This window comes from Ornithodoros turicata, unplaced genomic scaffold, assembly GCF_037126465.1.
Source record: "Ornithodoros turicata isolate Travis unplaced genomic scaffold, ASM3712646v1 Chromosome29, whole genome shotgun sequence".
Lineage (NCBI taxonomy): Eukaryota > Metazoa > Arthropoda > Arachnida > Ixodida > Argasidae > Ornithodoros > Ornithodoros turicata.
Genome location: NW_026999353.1, coordinates 1,623,424 through 1,645,699, shown reverse-complemented (window position 1 = coordinate 1,645,699; position 22,276 = coordinate 1,623,424). Strand labels below are relative to the sequence as shown.

The window sequence follows — 22,276 nt, the reverse complement described above, 5'->3', positions numbered from 1 at the left end:
ATTCATCTGGGATTTGTGAGTTTGTCAACGCTGACGTCTCGACGTCAAAGATTCAGTCAGTTCAGTTCAGCGCACAAACACTCGGGAACCGAGTTAACGTGCTTTCCGTCAGGTCCGTCGCATTATTTCTCACTGTATCATGACGAGACCCCCTAACCTACAGCATACGTCACTTGCGCACAGTAGTATAAGATTTATATTATTGTATATGTGTCAGGGCGCACACATGCACAGACGAGGAAAGATATCAGCTGTCGCGCACACAGCCATCCCGAAAACCGCATGCCCATCTTCGTTGATGCACCCACGAATCCACAGGAAGACCGCCGAGGCTTTCCCACTCGGATTAAGTACTTGTACCTTGAACTGTAAACAGTTTGAGTACACACCAGAAACAGAGAACAGCTGATTGCCGATTTCATGGGCGCGGCCATGGGAGCCGGCAAGGACAGTTCAACAGAGGAGCAATTTTAGGTGAATGCAAATGTGGCGGTAGTGGTGGGCGCAACAATTTGCACTTCAAACGACGTAAAACACCAAAAAGTGAGCAGCGAGGATGCTTGCTTGCTCATTTGTCATATTTGCGCCTGTAATCCACATCAGGGTGCAGAAAGGTTGCTAGATGCCGATGGCCTACACAAGAAAAACGTGTTTGCAATGGTTTTCGTCCCGTTGCGATTCAAGCGAATATACCTTTTTTGCTGCTTCCTTCCTGTCTTCTCTTTGTTTTTCTTTATATTTTTTTTTTCACTGTTGTCGGTTCGTTCCGATGCCGTAGCTTGGAAAGATGCCCCTGTTTAGTTTAAGTATAAATCGGAATGTGGGGGCATGGGAAACAGTCCATCGCTCCTCGAGTTTTCACGGTGGCGCGGGCATCACAGCTCGCGCCAGCAAAGACCAAGCAGAAGACGACCGCATCCTTTTCGAGGAAAACATCGCATTCCAGTAAAACCGATATCAAGTACCTTTGATGATACAAGAGCCTGGACTCCCTCTCAAAGCCAACAACAAAATTACAGCAGAAAGGAGATTAAACGCGCAGCTACAACATTTCCGCACGGCGCCCGACGTCCTTCAGCAGTACGATAAAACCATGCGGGAATATTTCACAGAGGGCCACGCGGAACCTGTCACAGTCCCGGACCCGCCGAGGAACCTGTATTACCTACCTCACCACGCCGAAATACGCAAGGATGCAGTCACCACCAGGATAAGAATAGTATTTGATGCTTCGTCCCACATTCCGGGCCAGCCTTCGCTGAACGACGTCCTGTCGAAGGGTGCAAACATCAACAGTGACTTACTTCATCTGCTGCTGACCTTCCGTTCCTACCCCATTATCCTCACCGCCGACATACGGAAGGCTTACTTGCAGATTTAAATCAGGCCGGAAGACCGCGACGCACTCCGATTCCTGTGGCTTACCGAGTTGCCTACAGCTACAAACCTCCATCCTGAATGCCAAGAGTGGCGCATGACTAGGATCCCCTTTGGAGCTTCTTCCAGCCCGTTTCAGTTGGCGGCGACGTTACAGCACCACTTCGAGGCGGTTAGCGACAGGTACCCGGCCACCGCGGCACGACTTCACAGAAGCTTCTACGTGGACGACCTCGTCATTGGGTGCGAAAACGTGAGCGAAGCCGTCAATCTGTACTTTGAAATCAGGAAGGTCCTCCGAGATGCCGGAATGGAGATTCAGAAGTGGGCCTGAATTCCTCCAATCCCCAGTGCATATTCCTCAAGGACGGCACAGCTTACGATGACGTCGGCTGCACGGATCCGGTGCTTCGCGTCCTCGGAGTGTCATGGGACAGGCGCTCTGACACAATATTCGCGCGAACGGACACGGTGCACCATTTCGCCACGATTAGCCAGTCCACCAAGCGTACGGTACTGCAGGCGTTTTCTCGTCTCTATGACCCTTTCTGTGTATTCTTGCCGTTCACAGTTACTGCACGCCTACTCTTTCAAATGCTGTGGAAGGAACGCTTGGCTAGGGATGTCCCGATGGGACCCACGGGGCAGCAGACGTGGTGGATATGCGTGCACGGGCTTTCGCTGCTTTCTCTAATACAGGTGACCAGGTGCGCCATACAATCACGAGACTGTCTACTGGACCTTCACCTCTTTGCAGACGCCAGTCCGCGAGCGTATGGCGTTGTGGTCTATGCACGCATGAGCGTAGACAGTGACATACACTCCGACATTCTCATCGCCGAGAGCATAGTCGCTCCTCTAAAGCCCGTGACGCTTCTGCGGCTGGAGCTCCTTGGCTGTCTACTCGCCGCCCGTGTCTTTAGCCGCATCCGCAACTCGCTATCCTTGGCTGTCACGAGGGCCACCTTCTGGACTGACTCACTAATTGCTCTGTACTGGATAAGGAGCGAGCCTTCGAAGTGGCCTCAGTTCGTCACCGGTCGGACGGAGGAAATCCGGTAGTTAACCAGCCCAGAACGATGGAAGCACCGCGACGGTACCCACAACCCCGCCGACCTTCGTACCAGAGGTCTCTCTGCACAAGACCTCATCGAGAGCAATGTATGGTGGAAGGGACCACCCTGGCTGTCGAACCGCATCGACCACAGCGCCTCGCCAGAGGCGGAACTCGACAGCAGATTCGAGCCTGAACTGGTTTGTGTTCCCGTTGCCACCGGCGGCCACGATGCTTTGATTCGGCTGGAAGAGTACAGCTCGCTGAGACGTCTCCTACGAATCACAGAATACGTACTTCGCTACGTTGCCATCCTACGTCGCCCAGACGTCAAGCACACCGGTCTGCTCTCAGCACAAGAACTGCTCTCCGCGGAGCGCCTTTGGATGGAACGTACCCAAAGGGAGGCGTTTGCAACTGAGATCGCTGCTCTGGCAAACTCGCGCCCGCTTCCCAGGTCTTCCAGCATTCTTACGCGGAACCCATATCTTGACACCAACTCACTCCTTCGAGTCGGTGGCCGCCTGCAACAAATGGAAGACACCGAGCGCGTTCGACATCCCATCCTCCTTCCCAGCAAGCATCGCCTGGCTGAACTGCTCATCATGGACGTGCACACGCGCCTTCACCATGCCGGGATCCAAGACACGTTATGCGAACTGCGACAAGGCTACTGGGTGACAAGGGGACGTCAAGCCGTGCGCCGGACACTGCATACGTGCCTCCAATGCAGGCGAAGGCGTCTCAGTCCAGAAACTGCACCGGTCGCACCTTTACCGATAGAAAGGCTAACCCCCTCGCTCCCGTTCGGCACCGTAGGCGTCGATTTCGCCGGACCTCTTTATGTCTCCAGGGAGGACGGCACCGAGCACAAGGCCTACATCACGCTCTTCACCTTCGGAGTAACCAGAGCTGTCCACCTAGAGCTATAGTCTCCGGAAAGACCACGCAGCACATCCTTGCCGCCTTTCGTCGCTTCATCTCCAGACGGGGTGTTCCATCCCTAGTCATGTCAGACAACGCGCGCACCTTCCACCACGCCGCCCGCATTCTTTCAGTCCTCTCCTCCCTCGATGTCCAGGACCTCGCCGCCCACCATCACATTCAGTGGAAGTTCATCCTTGAAAGGGTACCGTGGTGGGGGGGATGGTGGGAGAGGATTGTGCGTTCCGTCAAGGAGGCTCTGAAACGCTGCTTGGCCAGGCGGCGTCTTAACTTTGAGGAGCTCACCACAGCCATATACCAAGTGGAGAGCATCATCAACTGTCGTCCGTTAGCCCACATCTCCTCGGACCCGCTCGATCTGGAACCTCTCATGCCATCCCACCTTTTGTTCGCGAAAAGATCCACCACTCTGCCCGGGATCAGCCCTGTCGCACCACCAAGGGACACCACAGGTCTTCAGCGTCACTTGAAGACCCAAGAGCAGACGAAACAACACTTCTGGACAAGATGGCGCATGGAATACCTGCTGCAAATGAGATCCGCTCACATCGCACAGTCCAACCCGGAGGCTCAACTGAGATTTGGAGATGTCGTCGTCATTCACGACAAGGGGACACCACCGATGCTCTGGAAGCTCTGTCGCGTCACCCGGCTCGCCCTTGGACGAGACGGCGTGATACGTGGTTGCGGTCTCACGTTGGCAAACAGGTCGACCATTTATCGCCCGGTTCAACTGCTCCAAAGCATGGAAGCAGACTTGGGAGCACCGCCGGCCCAGGAGGGTGTTGAATAAAGACGAAGAGCGTGGAAAGAGGACGAGCGCGAGATGGGGCAGTGGGCCATAGGTCACGAGAATAAAAGCCGTTTTCGAAACGTCAGCAAGACGAGCGATCGCGTACTTACTGTAATACCCGACACCCTCTCCTATAGCATGTTCAGAATCTGCTGGCATGTGTTTTCTGTAGATGTTATAGCATCATCTGACCATATTGGCTCAGATCATGTCAGAGTGCGACGTAACAGATTTTGGAAACAATTTATTATGGTCTCGTGTGCCCTTCAACCACAACAGAAAAAAAGCCCACAGTCTTTCTTTCAGTGGAAATAGGTGTTTTTGCTGCATTAACAGAAGGTGGCTCAAAATAATAGTACCTCCTCGTGGCCACGCATGCCTCACTGTGCTTTATGTCCAGTAATTTCTTCTCCAACCGTATCTCTTTGGCAGTGAGCCACAACGTATGCCGTCTTCAAGCTTTCTTTCACCCGGAAGAACAGCTTACAGCTCTGCATGCAATAGGGGGCTGCAATCTAGCCCTATAAGTGGCAGCGTTTTACATGGTACTGCCAACACAGTCATGCTATCCTTTATCACGGCACAAAGTAATTATGTCGAAGTCATGCTTGTGGAGGCAAAGCCATGCTTGCCAAAGCCAAAGAGGCAACGTGATGCTTATGGAGGGTTTTATTATGCCCTGCTGCTCAGTGTATGGCTTCTGTTTTTAGCTGGAACAAACCAATAAAAAAATCAGAGGAAAGAAATATGCCACCTTGAGTTGCCATCGACCAAGCAAACTAGGCATAGGTCGGCATTTTTCGAAATATTCATTCAACATCACGTCATGTCCGGCCTAGCCCACAGCCCATAACATCACATCATCATCACAGCCCATCACATCATAACCCATCATTCGACATCACCATCACAGCCCATCACATCATAACCCATCACTCAACATCACCATCACAGCTCATCACATCATAACCCATCATTCAACATCAACATCACAGCTCATCACATCATTACCCATCATTCAACATCAACATCACAACTCATCACATCATTACCCATCATTCAACATCAACATCACAACTCATCACATCATTACCCATCATTCAACATCACAGCCCATTACATCATTACCAATCATTCAACATCACAGCCCATCACATCATTACTTATCACTTGACATCATAGCCCATCATATCATAGGTCAGAATTCAACTTCAGAACTCGTTCGTTGTGTATGATGGACTTTGAATCTGAACTGCAGGGACCGGTTATGAGACTGAGGGCCTTGTATACTTCGCATGCTTGCGCTTGGGCGACGACTTGGCTTCGGGGCTTCGGTGACCGTGCGTCCCGGTTCCTGGGCAGATGTCATCTTTTGGGTGGCGGCCGTTTACAGTGACGTTCGTAAATTAAACGGGTGTTGTGTTTGTGCTGTCGCAATGGTGGGCGGGGCTTGGCGGGGCGCCCGCCCACTTCCCGGAGCGAGCCTTGACGGGACGGGGTGGCGATAGGGTTGTACTGAAAGCGTGAATGCAAATACCAGGTGCGTAGGGTGAGGATTGGCGAGAGTGGCGTGGCACCTGGTATGCCGCTGTCCTCCTAGTTTGCGGGTTGTTGCGCAACGCGCCGATCGACTGCTGATATTGTTACACTAGAAAAGGCATGGCAGGTCTTGGCCTTGGCATCCGGTGGCTTTATGGTATCAACTTTCTTGGCGCTGCACGGCTGTTCATAAAGCTGGCATATTTCCTTCTTCTGCTACGTATGTGGAAGGTGGGCGGTTGTGTGGAGAGAGGCGGGAGGGGTGATGAAACTGCTCGTCGGTGTTCGGTAGTCGGTTACGCTGCATCGGGGAATGACCGGGATCCCATGATGGGAAGGAGGTATGTGCCAATAGAGGGTGCAGGGGAGTATCATGACTTCGCCCCTGTTTTCTGCGTGCGTTGAGATTTCGTTTTTTTTCCCCAGTCGAGAGGTTTCGTCGTGCTGCTGTTTCAACTGGGACTTTTAAACTGGGCTGTTTCAACTGGGGGTGCATTGCAAATATCTAGCTGTAAAACGGCGGATTTTCAGGCAAATGCATCTTTGTTTTCTCGCTTTCTCTCTCTCGATATAGTGTCGTATATCTACGATAGAAGCACGTTTGGTCATGGTTCGGAGCCGATTAATGGATTCTATAGTGCGTATAAATCAATGTTTCGTACGTTACGGCATATACAGAAAATACTCGCACAGCGCGTATTTTGGGATATTGCCATCTGCTCCAATTGCTTTCTTGTGTGTGCGCGCGCGCGTGTGTGTGGATGTGTGTGCGTGCGTGTGCGTGTGTGTATGTCTTGCTGTATTTCTAGATGCACTGGTGTAAGCAGCATGGCGTCTGAGTCTGGTGGGCCGTACTCTGCTTCTTCGCTTTCTGTATACAGTTAGGAAAATTACCGCATTCGCATTTCAATCTGCACTGCCGGCCTCAGTTGCTCTGTTGGTAACGTGTTCACTTGCTGAGCTCATGATCGTGGGTTCAATCCTGGCCGAGAATGGTAGCAATGTGGGAGAGATAAACATTGCTTCAGCACCGGTGTGTTAGAGATTGCTTTGGCACGTCTAAAGTAGCCCGGGTGGTCGAAATTATCAGTAGCCCTACCATGCTGTACGTGCAGCATCTCTTCACACAAATGGGCTAACTTACGATGCGCGTAAATTTACTCCCAATTACATTATTATGCAATATGCACTGTGGTACGGTGCAAAAAGCAGACGATGTCTGTGGTGCATGCCTTCTTTGTTGTATACCTTCACACCAAAAACGACGAAAAACAATACTTACATTAACAATTTTTAATGCATATTTTGAGGTGCATAGTTGCATGCATACTTCTGCGGAGTTTTCAGTGCATATTTATGATCACTCCTTTTTTGATTTTCGATGGGTCGCTGTTCATGTATCACTGGATCTCCCAGCTGAATGTGTGAACAGGGTGGCATCCTTTTGCAACAGGTAATGGAATAGGCCTTGTCTTGTGGATTTTCGCTGCGCTGTGTGCACTGGCGAACTACCTCAAGGACACACGTGCTGAAATAACCTTCTAAATCATTTATTGCTTTCACACGTCAAGCGTCCTGGAACAACTGGTCGCACCAGTGCACATACGTGCCCATTTTTTACTTTCTACTTTAGACATAAGTCGTAATGATTATTTTCAGATATCACAATAAGAACCTCTGGGCACCCGCACAGTCCGCAACGTCCGTCTCCAGAAAAAGAGGTGGTAGGCGATAGCACGCTTGCCTCCCCTGACACTTTCCCCCTCCCCCTGGAAAAAAATCATGGGAACGCCCATGGGCAGCCGTGATTGCGGAAACGGCCTACACTCCGCTTCCCATCCACGCAGCACTGCACTGGGTTCTGCATTCAACCGCTCACAGTCGGCTTCAACCGGCGCGAACCCTCTTTGGCGGCATGTTTCATGCATCCGCTAGTTCGGCGGTACGCGGGCCTGCTTTCCCTCTGAGCCCTGCTACCAAAGGGCTTTCTCGGCTTGAAGCACGGTTGGTTTGGTTTGATATCGTCCATACGACGTGGGCCGAACAACGTGAATATCGTGTGAGTCACGCTCTATGCTAAACCTGGAAGAAACGCGCGAACCCATGCGCAGTTCCTTTGGGATCGTCGTAGTGATCTGTGATCCTATTCCAGAACCGGAGTGTATCAAAAACTCGACGGCGCTCGAAAGGTCAGGCCGGACAACGGTTTCGGCAGTTCGAAGTGTCTATATACCGATTTCATTGCCACGAAGTATATAAATGTCCAGGCGTGAGAGCACACTGTGAGGCCGAATCGTTCCACAGGTATTTTCTTTTATGTCAGTAGTCTCTCTTCAAGTGACTTCATTGACGTGTCGAATTCAGTCACCGACCATACCTGCAGACCATCACAGTCGTCACTTTGTTTCCTATTCTGTACTAATCCTGTTAGGCTGTTCCTGACAGAAAACTATTTTGACCATCGTACTCAGAAACAAAAGACAAGTTCGGATAACGAAACGAAAAACAAAATTGTGTGCAATGAAACATTGGGGCTGCGTCCCGAAGCTGTTTAGCATAATATACTGGGTTGTCGGCTGTACGTGTGCAGAGTACGCGCCAAAATTGTGCAACTCAGTTTCATGTCACATTCCCCTGGACAATTTTTCATTGATGGTTGCATTCTGCCTTTGCAAAAAATTGCAAAAAAAATCATAAGACGGAAGCGTGGTATGCTCTGGTCGCCCAAAACGATGTCGGACAATTGATGCTGTCATTTTGTTCACGTGACAGTGATTTTCCCAGAGTTCATACTGCACAATACCCGTCCCATTTTTCCTTGTACCCGCTCATTCGCCCAGACACCAGGAATGTTTCATTGCCAGCAGTAATAAAAGGAAAAGGAAGGAGTGTCAAGAGACTGGTTTTCATAACCGATTTATAAGCCCGAACGCGCCGCTTCTTTATGCTCTGGAACCAACCTCCACAACACACCTGCTCTGAAGCGATGCAAACCAAACAACGCGAGAACGCCAATGTCAACCATCATTTTCTGTCCCTTACGGATGACATCCAAGTGCAGCACCACAAAGTCCCCAACTCTAAATACAACGCTGAACGGCAAGCCCTTCCCCTCCCACATATGACACATCAGATATAACAGCCGGCCGCTCTTAATGCTGGAGCCATCCCCACAACACCACACCTGCTCTGAGGCGACGCAAAACTAAGAGCGCGAGCACGCCAAGGTCAGCCCACCTCCCCTGCTCTTTGTTATTCATCCAAGTGCAGCTCCGCCCAAACGACCGAGACCCCGACTCCAAAGCCTGAACATAACGGTGAACTGCAAACTCCCCCTGCCTCCCACCCACCAGCAGCAAGGTCAAACATACAACTGAAACCTTCCCGCCACTTCCGTTAAGCTCAGATTATCACAGGGCACGAGAACAGGTACGCTGAAAATGGGGTACCAAATTCATGTCTAGTCATGCATACTTGCACTGCTTGCTTCGATGGGCAGTTGTATGCACCCATCCAACCGCCCACGACTAATGTCAACCCTACACCCTAAACCGCAGATTTCAACTTGAAAAACCCATCGCAGGGCCTTCAATATCTCATCTTCGCACATAAGTCAACATCAAACTCAGCATCAAATCATTGCCAGTCACTCAACATTACTGTCACCATCACATCATTGCTCATAATTCAACATAAAATTCAAATTCACATCACATCATTGCCCATCATTCAACATCAAACTCAACATCACATCACATCATTGCCCATCATTCAACATCAAACTCAACATCACATCACATCATCGCCCATCATTCAACATCAAACTCAACATCACATCACATCATCGCCCATCATTTAACATCAAACTCAACATCACATCACATCATTGCCCATCATTCAACATCAAACTCAACATCACATAACATCATTGCCCATCATTCAACTTCACTCAACATCACATAACATCATTGCCCATCACTCAACATCACATCATTCTGAGTGATGTGATGGTGAATGATGTCGGTGATGGACATCATGAGTGAATTCGCCGACCTATGAAACTAGGTCAATAAAGGTGGTTGTTATTCACTCTGCTATGTGATTGTGTTCATGTTAATTCACCTGTTTGGATCTGTTAGTACCAGCTAGCTTCCTTGCAGTGTAACATATATGTGACCGCATGGAGGACAAAGAGGAGGAATTAGCTAGTCTGGCGTAGGAGCTCTCATACTGGCATAGCTGGTCAAAAACAAAAAGGTGGGCCATACATCACCTAAAACACAAATACCAGTACAATTTCAGCAACCACTGATTACTTTCTAGTACGTGCGGTGCATATAGCGTGTCCATGGACTGATTTTTTTATTCTTGGAGAAATCATATTTTTGCAGTTATAAAGGATGACAACATACATCCGAAGTGGATGTACTAATTAGGTCTCGTTTAATTATTGGAAATAGAAGGTCGGTGCAAATGCAACGTCGGTTTCCCTATGTGCCGCTATAGTTTTCAAAAGTATGATCGTGACCTTTTAGTTCGAAGACATGGCCCCGAAATAATGGTTGTGTGAGAGTAAGTCTCGGAGCGTTCTTTTTGCCTTTTCACTTGAAAGTCAGGAAGAAGCAACGCTGCAGAACTGCAAGCGCCTCATTTAATGTAATGTTGCGCAGGATGCAAGTTTTATAGTGATTTCATATTTCAGTGACATATTTAGTGACAATATTTATAAGCTGTAAAAATAGGTGCAAGGGTGCCATACAATGGAGTAGCTGCCCAAGCAGCACAAAGGACCGGGGCGAAGCCGGTCCAGCATCGGGAAAGAATCCTACAAAGTCGGGGGCATGCCACCAGCCGATACCGGTCCTTCCTCCAGTTTGCAACACCGGGATGATTAAGGACCGACATCGGCAGCAAGTATTCGGTCCCAGCAGGTCCCCGACGGATCCCCGATAATGCTGGCAGGGGCTCCCCCCATCCATATTTACCCCCCATGCATATTTTAGCATTAATATGCTTATTTTTAATAATTACAATAATTTCGAGTGTAAACAGTGTGTGTAGAGCCCAACATTTTATTTTCGGAGAGGAAATAGACTGACACAACACTTGTAGCACCTCAATAGACTAAACGACGAGTGGTGCATACTAAGCAGTCTGCCTGCATCACCCAATGCATGCCAATTGTGTCTGAAATGAAAAACAAAAAAGAGGGGTATACAGAAATATGCAGCCTGTCCGCCTAACTACTGTCATTGGCAATGTAGCCAGAAAAGAAAAGGGTGGAAATGGTCTACCGTAATATCCAGCCTGCCTGCGTAACCACTGGCCCTTCAATGCTGTCTCAAAACGGGGGGGAACGTACACAGTAAGAGGTAGTCTCTCAAATGAAACAAAAAAGGTATGCAGTAGTAGGCAGTCTGCCTAACCACTTGCACTTCGGTAGTGGCCCAGGAAGAAATGAACGGCTTGTAGCATTAATATTAGACGTAAAGGTAAATTTGCTGCATGGGGGGAAATGGTATACAGTAATGTGCTGCCTGCCTGCGTAACCACTAGCACGTCAACGGTGTCTCAAAAGAAAGTAACAGTATACAGCAAGAGGCGGTCTGCCTGCACAAGTGGTGGTGGCTCAAAGAAAACAAAGTTATGCAGTAATAGGCAGTCTGCCTATCTGCTCACGCTTCAGTACTGCCCAGACACAAAAATGAATGGCATGTAACATTAGACGTAACGGAACAATTGCTGCACGTCAGCACAAAATAGTCTGTGCACGGTATGTGGAATGAGCTTTATCAAAAATGGTAAAATGCACAGCGTAGGGATTATGAAACTCAAAAGTTACCAAGAGAAAATTTTAATTATGAAAAAATGACAAAGCCAACGACTGGGAGAAATGCAAGTCCAGGAAAGAGAAAATAGTTCACATCCAGCGCCTTTGGTGCAAATGACTAGCAATTACTACAACGAAAACTGTAAAAAATGACAGCTGACCGGGACTAGAGCTGACAGTCAATGGTGTGCACATATCCAGCGTTCCTTCACAAAAACGTCAATAAGCAAAAAAAAAAAAAAAACATGGTCAAGGATAAGCATCCCTATTGAAAAAAAAAAGCGACATCAGGTCTGATGTGATTTGGGACACTGTCTTGATGCTAACACCAGCTGATGTTAACATCAGAGCTGCTCTGATGCTGATGTTAACACCAGCTGATGTTAGCATCAAGACAGTGTCCCAAATCACATCAGATCTGATGTTAACATCACAGCTGCTCTGATGATGATGTTAAGATCAGAGCTGCCCTGGCTGATGCTAACATCAGAGCTGTCTTGATGCTGATGTTGACATGAGAGCAACATTGATGCTGGTTATGGCAATCTTGAAAATGCTGCAGTCTTGGTTTACTGAAATGTTCGGCAAAGAAAGCCCCTCATGCCTGCGGTATATGAGTACCGACAAGAACCCTCACGAAACAGGAGATAGCAGCAACAAATCACTTCGCCACAACAATTCACCACTCCGGAGTACGTACCTTTTAACACATATCCATTTATCATCAACATACCTGAGCGTTGAACTCACGGGGGCACAAAAATTGGTAATGATCGAACAGTGAACAACAACGCAAAAGAGCACACCTAGGTCCTCATTTCCGGTCCAACTTGTCCTTCTTCCGAAAAAGCACTTCTAAGCGTTGTCATGTCGAGCAAGAGTCTCCACCGCATTTGAACACGGTGCTTGAGTTTCTCTTGCTGGAGGCCGCTGAGTCATACACTCTGAACCTGCAAGAAATATCGTTCCAGAAAATACGATGGCAGGACACCTATATGTAGAGCAGTGTAGAGACATATGACATACCGTCTGCACAAAGCATACAGTGGACTTCACTTGGCGTTCTATCTCCCTGTCGTTGTGCATATCCCTGCAAATAGAGTAAAAGGGACAATGAGAATGCATGTCGCAGTCGAACATATTACTTCACAGTTATATTAATTACACACCTGAAACGGCAAGGATCTTGAAGACGAAGAACGATTTGGCTTCACATGCAAGGCAGCGTCTTCACTCTTTGACATGTCGAACGAGACCGACTGGTCTGCTCCCCAGACAACAAAACGTCATCCCACAAACGGCCCAGGGATATTCCTCTATGGATATTCAATATCCCCCCTGCATTCCAGAAATGTCCGTGGGTTGGCATATGCATGTCCCAGTGGTAGCCCTTTGGACATTCCCAGCAATATCCCACGAATGTGTCACGTGGATGTTAATGGCCCTTAATGTACCTACCGTTATTTGATGTGTCCGCACCACCAGACAGTGCTCGGTGCACAAGTCCCAGGCGTTTCGTACATTTCGCTGCATTTCTCGATCGCCACGCAGACTTGCACACACATGAGGACAAATGATGAGTGTAATAAAAAAGTGCCAGCCGAATCGAGTCAGTGTGTAGTGCTCTGGCAAATTTTATTTACTACGTCCAACTTTCAATTACACTCAGTTTGCGTGCCGGAGGTATGACTGGATGACACTCTCTACCTCGAAAGCGTTTACTTCTCGGAGCCTTCTGTTTCCCTCACCGCATCTGAGATATGAAAAGAGAGAGAGAAAAAAGCATGTCTGTACATACGTATACATGGTTGTCGTTTTTATCCGATTTTTAAACACATAGGTGCTGAAAGCTGCACAGGTACCATTTCTTGTAGTTTCTTCACACATGAAATACGGCACCTGCCAAATTACGTCAAACTGAGGCAAACCTAAAGGCAAAACAACCTGTGTTGAGTGCAGGGAGAACTGCCTAGAACGATCATACGCTGTGACGCAATAATTCGCGCCCGTACTCGAAACTGTTATACAGACCGACTACAAAAACCATGCCTGTGCAGTTTTCGTACCTGTTTCATACAGATTCGATATTATTGTGTAAAAGAGAATGCAACCTACTTTGAATATTTAGCACAATCGTGCTATTGCTTAGCTTTCAAACATCCTGACGGAAAGGAGCAGGAAGTTCTTAAAGCGAAAATGATACCAACAAACAATAACAATAAAACAGTAAGAAATATTACTGACAATGCAATGCCACCACTACTGGCTTCATAGGAGGTCAGCAAGAGACGCCGTAACGAATGAGGCTGCACAGTCGATATAAGAGCATATCTAACTATGAAGCATTTCGGTATTTGTGAAAAAGTTCATTTGGGAAGCACAGACGGCAATGCTTACGCTTATTAACGCCAGCCGTCACTTGTTCCAGTAAGGACCGCACCCAGAAACGCCTACAAGGGAGGTATATTTGAGAATTAACTTCCTGTTGTAGCCAGACAAGCCACAACAAGCGTCAGTGTGTACTGGAGATCTGAAAACGAAACAGCGCTTGTGGGGTGGGCACACACTATATGCATATATAGTGTGTGCGTTCATAGTGCGTCTCCATTTCACACCTATCGCATTCAATCGCATAAAGGACCGCACCCAGAAACGCCTACAAGAGATGTATATTTGAGAATTAATTTGCTGTTGTAGCCACACAAACAACACAACAGCAAGCGTCGTGTGTACCTCTAGACGAAACCGCGTTTGCGTTCATAGTGCGTCTCCAATTCACACCCATTGCCTTGAATTGCGGAACGCAATATCACTGTGTTAGTTACTACGTTATTACCCAGCAGTAAACCCGCACTGACTCTACCTTATAAGGACACAGTATTTCTTCGCTAGCATTCCTATAGCGGCAGAAGATTGTTTGAAAATTGACACTCTGAACAATGTGGTTACGGCTTTATGTAAACAAACACTGCATTTGCTTTCTAAGGCTCTGTATCTGTGCGTCATGTATACGATATAGTATGGAATACTTACTTTCACGAAAGACGAAACCTCTGCCTTTGCGTCGTAATAAAGCAGTCCAACAGCCGCGTCCACTCCCGCGTTTCACATCAACCAGCTTTCAACTGACTGAACTGCGTCTTGACTTGGCTTCGTCGCCGAACAGGCAACCGCCGTTCGTCTTCCGGCTCGAAAATTGTCATGTGACTACCGCCAGCGCGAACCCCACCACTTGCCCCTCGACATTTCCTTCCCCCACAGGAATGAAAGGCCCGACCGCGGCGTTCTCGGTGCATTTTTTGGACATATCTTTGTGGATGCTACCGGAAATGCCGTCTTCGGCAATCTCCGAACATTCTTTGGATATATCTTTGCGGGCCTTCACATGGAATGCCGGCTTCGGCAATCTCTGGATATTGTTTGGACATATAAATTTTGTCGTGGTTGTCTGGGTCGCGGTTAGAAGAAACGCTTGCACACAGACAGTTGCAATATCAGACGGGTTGCAAGAACGACAGCATCAGGTGAGAACAACAATACAAAGCCTCTAAAACGCTTTAGACTTGGTGGAACGCTCGCAATTACGCGAACTACACGCGGCGACGAGAAACGACCGTTACAGCAGCCAAAGCAAACCCAACAAGAACAGCGCATGCGCGACAGGCAGCGCTGGCTGGTGGCATTGAAGACAAGCGACGACGCGCGAGCGCGGGGCGCGGGCGAGTGCGGGTGAGCCTGTGTTGAAATGGGCATGGAGCCAACATCTCCGCGCAATGGCTTGGCGGACGAAATATGACGACGGGTAGAATCGTACTACCTCTTGAGATTGTGGCCGTTGCAGGATCTTTTGAGAAATGCTGCTGTTTTCATAAGAATCACTGAATGTTGTGTTTGAAGCAAAATTGCAACATGAGATTGGCCAAAGCTAAGGTAGTTAGTTATGATTGTGAACAGATCGGCAGTGCAATCTGACAGTGAGAGATCGATAGAATCGAAAACAACAACAACAAAACACTCATTGTTTTGCCGACCCTTTCTCTAGTGTTCTTTCTTTCTTTCTTTTTTTTTTTGTTATAATGAAGGAAAGCAAGGTTAAATGCTACATTTTTCTTGACTGTGTGCGATGGTGTACATCACAGGTTCCTCATGTGCCATGAATCTACTTAAAAGCTGCTGATGGTGTCAGGGCATCACACATATAACAGTGACCAGAATACGGCAGGAGTACTTTTGAGGCACTCTGGCCACGTTGACCACAAAACGGCGTTCCATACTCCCTCCGAACCAAACTTTGCAAAACTTGTAGCACAGAAACATTAACAACACAAACGCCGACGATTTGCACCCAGCAATGACAACCAAAACAAAGATGATGGCGATGGCAGTCGCGGTAGCCCAAATGCAGGGAACTCCAGCGTAGTCTTTGCGGGTTTCGGTGCAGCGGTTTTCGTCCGATCAGTTAGACTTGCTAAAGCTCTCTTCCTTTCGTTTCACGTGAGTTTTTCGTTTCACGTGAGTTTTTCGTTTCGGGGGATTTGGTCGTTTCGTTCGGGCGTGGCCGATTCTTCCCGAGTATCTTGCACTTGCCTGCTCTGCAGTGAGGCTCCATTAATACTTCTGTTCAGGGTGCTGCGTGTGCATGTTTTCTGTCATACAACACAACACAACACATGAAGTGAACTGCAGCCCAATGTTGGAAAGAGTTACCTCATACCAGACAGCCAAATTCCTTCCTGAAGGGATGCTTCACTGTCTGGTACAGCTTGGGACAAAAGTTTCTGAAACACGGGTGTTTTGTATTTCACTTCTCCACGCCTCTCCTGCGGCCTAAGGGGAACACTTGTTGAACAGAATCCTTGAGCAGATTTTTCCCAAGGATTCTGTTCAACAAGCATTCCCCAAAGGTGGCTGGGAGAAGTGCAATACAGAATACCCGTGTTTCAGAAACTTTGTCTCAAGCTGTACCATCCGATCACGTGTTACCGAATCTGCATAAACATCGGGAGACGAGCGGGAAGAAATACTTAGCCAGTACACCAGAGCAGATCGGGACGTTAACGGGGATCCATCGGGAAAGAATCCTGGCCGGGACGCAGACGGGAATCTATCGGGAAAGAATTCTGAACGGGAAACGAACGGGGATCTATCGGGAAATAATTTGATGTAGTTTCCCTCTCCCTCAATTCTTCCCCCTCACATAGTCGGGTAGCAGTCGGGCTCGTGACGGCGATATCGGCCACCTCGAACCCATCATCCCCGTTACGTTCCCAGCCGAATCCCAGTCCTTTGTGCTGCTTGGGTGGTACCGTAAATTTTAGACCTCTTCTTGGCGTGGGTGCTTGCATAAAGAGTGACCTCCTAAGAAACGTACTTGGGGATTTCTAAATGTTAAGATCATAGGAGAGAAAGGAAGGCAAATACAACAGAAGGTGCCATTCGTTTCTCACACTTCTGATTTCAGTTACTTATTGTGCTTGGTTTTCTTCAGTTCCGATATCTGATAACTAGAATTTGCACTGTATATCTACGCGAATAAAAAAAATAAAAATAATTCTGTGAGAAAATTTCATGGTTTTTCAGACATTGAAAATGGCATTCTTAGGTTCCAGGGTATTCAAAGACCAGTGAAAGCAAAGTGCTTGAAGTATTATGTCTAGATACATCTCTTGCAGCTTTTGCATGGCAAATCGTTGTCTAGGAAGGTGCGCGAATCAGTGTGGATGTTCCTGTAATTAGAATCTTATTGCGTTACACTTTGAGATTACCGTATGCTGATTACAAAAAATTAAGGCACCTCTGCTGACTAAAGTTATTCATCCGAGAGAAAATTGTTTTTTTTTCTTGCAAACAAACAAACAATTTCTTCACATTCATATTGTCACGAAGCGAAATGGGCCGGCGAGTCGTCGAATAAACAGCAAACGGTTTATTAGACTACTTGGTAGCAAAAGCACAAGAGTGATAGCTCTCAGAACACAACTGGGTCCAAAGAATGAATGCTCCAGCTTGGAGCGCACATGCGCTTAAGCGTCGCGCCGAAAAGTCTAGAAACAGCACGTGCGTTTCCCAGAGAGCAGGCGATGTGTCTGGAAGCTTCTTGCTTCGTCTTCAGCATGCGCCGGGATGAGATGTACCGTTTCGTGCCTGCGCTGGAAGTTTCTCGAAGATGATGCGTGGTAAGACGTCCTTTTTCGTTATCTGATTGAGTTTCTGGTAGTCGACGCAGAACCCTGAGTGTTCCGTCCTTCTTCCTCACTAGTACCACCGGCGATGCCCACGGACTGGCCGACGGTTGGATAATGTCATCTCTTAGCGTCTCTTCTACTTGCGTTCGGATCGTTTCTCGCTCTTTGCAGGAGACCCGGTACGGCATGCGGTGAATTGGACATGCGTGTTCGTCGACGATGATGCGATGCTTCGCAATAGGCGTTTGTCTTACTACCGACGATGCAGCGAAACAGCCACTGAAATCGTTGAGCTTCTCGAGTAGGGTTTGCTTTTGAGCTGTATTGAGTTGAGGGTTTACGTCGAAATGTCCGTCCTCGTGTTCCGCGGTGACCGCTATGCGAGCACAGTCGATCAGGCAAACATCCGTGGTGGAGTACTGGTCTACGATGACGGCTATCTTCGTGCCGTTTGCGTGGTGTTATGGCTCCGGACGAAAATTTGTGACCAGGAGTTCGACTATTCCGTTTCTTACGGGCACAATTCCTCTTGCTATCCTAATTTCTCGTTCGAGGAGGAGTTGCGTGTTGCCTTAAGAAACAAACAGCCAGTTGGTGCTCTGTCACATGTAGCGGTCACAAGGACTGAGGACAAGGAATGCAGGTTGACGTGCTGACTCGTCAGGGCGGTTACGTCCGTGTTTGTGCGCTTCTCCGGGGTTATTCGTGTCCACCACTTGTATTCCGCAGTTTCCGGCGTTTTAAAAGATACAGCTCCATTTGTGAAGTCGATGACTGCTTCGTTTTCGACTAGAAAGTCCATTCCGAGTATTACATCCCGTGGGCAGTTCGGCAGGACGGCGAAGATGACGACGTACTGGATGTCTGACGTTGGTAATGATGACGTTGTATGACTGCCGTGCATCGGCCAGTCGGTGTTACGACGTGTCCACCAGCAGTCCCGATGTCAGGCTCATCCCACTTCGTTTGCACCTTGCGAAGATTCCCCTGTAAATCACCGATGTCCCAAGGACGTCTACATGACGTTACCCTCGGGACGATGAAGACATCCTGAGGACATCCTGAAACATAATTTTGACATACTTGGGATGTACTCAGAAGTGCCAAAATAACATCCGCGCACGGAAGTCCATAGTACGTCAATGACGACCTTTGACGGACCTCTAGTGGACCTTTTCCCCGTACCTTAGCCAGGCTTACTGGCGTTCTCTGAACATTACATCAACACCGCACAACAGTGCGTATGAGTGGCACAAACAAGCAACATTAGATCAAACACTTTATTTCGTATGAAACTGAGCGTCATAGCATCGTATTACCTCACCAGGTATTATATCACAGCGTAACATGACCAGCATTTTTTTTTTGCATTATTATTGAGCATTACATGTCTTTGAAAACATGATGTCCATGAACACACACAGCATCGGTCCACAAGGGGAAAAACTTAAAGGTATAGGCCCGCAATGTCCGAAGTGCGACGCTGAAACATATGTTGAAGCACTGGCATAACCGACGACCATGCTGCACTGTGTTTCGTACAACTGGAGATTTGCGATGTGTCCAGCTTGCCTTTCGTGCGCAAAAATTAACGCTATCCAGCTTCGGCTATATTCACTTTTCGCCATGGACTCCCTTCACTACCGCGTCATGTGAGCTTAACCTGCAAGAAATGTAATTTCAAAAACACTGCTACAGCAAAATGTCACTGTGAAGTACGCATCGGCGTATACGCGTACCTTTAGACACAGCGCCTATGGTTGCAGTCTGGCAGTAGCCTAGCATTCTCCCTATCAATAGCCCTATTGCCTGCGAAGACGGGAAACGCATGGATAACCACGTAGTAGGAACGTGAATGCCTCGCACATTCACTATGTACCTTCAAAACGGGTAAAATCTTGAAAAGGACGCGGATGACGCCACTTGTTGGAGATCCATAATTCACATTCATCGGCTACGACGTTTCCACACATCTGTAAAAGAGTCAACAAGGTGCGGCACATTGTACTTCCCTGCAAATTCTTTATTAAAATCACTCAGCATTTTTTACATTCAGTGGCACAGCCGTAAAGGCTTGTGCTGCCGTGGAGCACATGACGAAGTTGCACGGGTGAAGCGTATGCCCCACCTGTTTCGCAGTAAACACAAGTCACTGAGAGCTCTGAAACGCACTTTCGCGTAACTTACCTGATGTCTTTCAACATTTCTGTGACCTTCCCACGTCGTGAGTGTGCTGTCCCAACCGCGTTGTTCGCTGCAATGAATACGTCAAAAGTATCTGAAATTCATAGATTAGACATTAGTAACGGGGCCACTGACGATGCTGCATCTTCACCTTGAAAAGTGCTGGTAGGGTCACGAGTACATTTAGCTGAAAGATAAAGCATAAAGTAATAGGAATCAAAAGGGTAATAATCACACTGCGCCTGCGGGACAAACGCTTTTGGAAAGAGCACATTGAGACCTTCATAACAAAGGCAAACATGACCATGTGGCAGCAACGGGAAGGCTTTTATTTGGGGGGGGGGGGCGAGCAAGCAGCTGGTCCCAAGTATTGGGAGGCGTGTGAACGCGGAATCCTCTAACTCGAGAACTGCTAAATTTAGAGAGACGCGGTGAAATTTATCACGTACTCCGCATCGAGAACAGTGGGTTCTCCAAGTATGAACCCTGTCGGAGGCGAACTTCTTTCCAACAAGGGCACTGAAGTTCGGAAAAACTAATTTTACTAACGCGTCTCCGCCTACGAGTTCGAAACCACTACAGATCAGTTCCTGTGTGATTTGTGCGATCACAGAGCTATTCCAGGCCCGTTCGGACCAGGATTTTGGTCTCGATCCGACAATCCGGGCGGGATTTACAAGTCTTTGAAGGTGTCGGAAGCACCGTCGGTTGCCTAGAATTTTCAAATATCTGGACAACCGCCATGATTTCTCACAAGCCGCAAGGTGCACGCGTAGGGGGATGGAAGGGAAATTCGTCACAAGAAACAGCATCCCGATATTGCCGCTGCAGGCCAAGATATTAGACACGGGAACCCATCGTGAAACACATGATGTCGCTCTGATGGGCTTAAACCATCACTGGATGGCTAAAAGGCGCCGCGGTATCAACCGCCACCTCAAGTGGCATGTGCAGTGCTCAGTTGGAATCTCTATGCATATCTGATCTATACTGACCGATGATGCCACTACGGTGCTGTAGGGGACCTGGGCACATTCTTCTTATTTGTCCATGCTACCAACCTTCCCGAACCGCGCTCTCTGAGATCCTTAGTCAGTTCGAATTTCACCCTTTCTCTCTATGAAAATTGCTTGGCCCCTGGTGAAATCCAGCACATCAACACTCTGCGATGAGAGCTTTTTTGGTCTTTTTAGGCACGTCAGGACTTCGATCCTTATGGTGAAGGGGCACATTTCATCGCCCCTTATGCCAGTGGGCTCGGGTATCCCCTCTAGCGACGAAACTCTCCATTATTAACCTTAGAAATAAAGTTGTTGTTTTATTGATACTCTAGGCCAATTCCTTCAATTGGTTTCGCATTCTTTGAACTGGTGCAGTGTGTACAAAACATGTTGGATTGCATTAAATCAAGTGGAAATCAGCGTTTAGCATTGATATCCATTAAGCCAATTCATTGAATTGATTCTTTATTCCGTGGGTACGGTCTTCGCCACACAAAATAGTGGAACATGATGTCGCGAAGGTGTAGCTTCTCTTCAAAAACCCTGATTCTGTCAGTGAGGAACTTGTACCTGACGGCTACATAATGAAAGAATTGACTCTCTGATTTGTCCTTGGATCTCGTTGGAATTGTGGCGACAATTCAATTATGTTATGTCTTCTCGCCGGAAGCACATCTGGAGATGTAGTTTTCTGTGTTCCGTTTTACATGGAGATATTGCAAGAGATATCGAGGTCTTCTCGGCCTTCCCAACTACCTTTATTAGCACTACAGTAAAAGGAAACAGAAGCTAGATACTGTGGTACATCTGCCAAGCTCAGACCATGTCGGGAGTTTCTTTGTAAATTCAGATGAATAATTTTTGTGTATTGCCACTTCGGTAACACGGATAAAAATTAGTGTCACTGTTTTGGTTTCTTGCTGCACGCTGTTGAACGTTATCATAAGGATACAAAAATATAATGAGCATCGAAAGTATGTTTGTATTCTACTTCTAAATCAACATCGTATCGGGACGCCATTTCGAAGTCCCAGTGATATTATTAAAATACATCCGGGCTACACAACGCTAGGACGTTTCGAATGACGTCTTATTTACATCATTGGGACATTTCTTTCGGACCAGGACTTCGGAATCTTTTCAGGACGTCCATGGGACATCGGTGGTTTACTGGGTCTTAGCCAACGTACCACTTATAACAGTGTGGTCGGCTCCGGTATCGATTAATTTTCAAGTTATTGGTAATTTTTCGACCGTCGTGGCGGTGCTGCGTTGCTGTTCGTCGAGTTGAAGGAACTGTAACTTGGCGTCGGTCTGTAGCTTCACCTCCCGGAGCTGCAGTCTTCAGTTTTCCCGGTTAGGGCTGCG

At 47.8% G+C, this 22,276-nt stretch overlaps 2 long non-coding RNA genes across 2 annotated transcripts in view; one reads left to right on the top strand and one right to left on the bottom strand.

Annotated features, from left to right (window-relative positions):
- LOC135373698 (uncharacterized) overlaps window positions 1–22,276 on the top strand; it is a 71,410-nt gene that overhangs the window by 12,990 nt on the left and 36,144 nt on the right. The window lies entirely within an intron of this gene.
- LOC135373660 (uncharacterized) lies at window positions 13,149–14,712 on the bottom strand. The gene is made up of 3 exons (XR_010416537.1): window positions 14,572–14,712; window positions 13,936–13,988; window positions 13,149–13,291 (listed from the first exon to the last, which is right to left on the bottom strand). It is a non-coding gene; the product is annotated as an uncharacterized LOC135373660 (long non-coding RNA).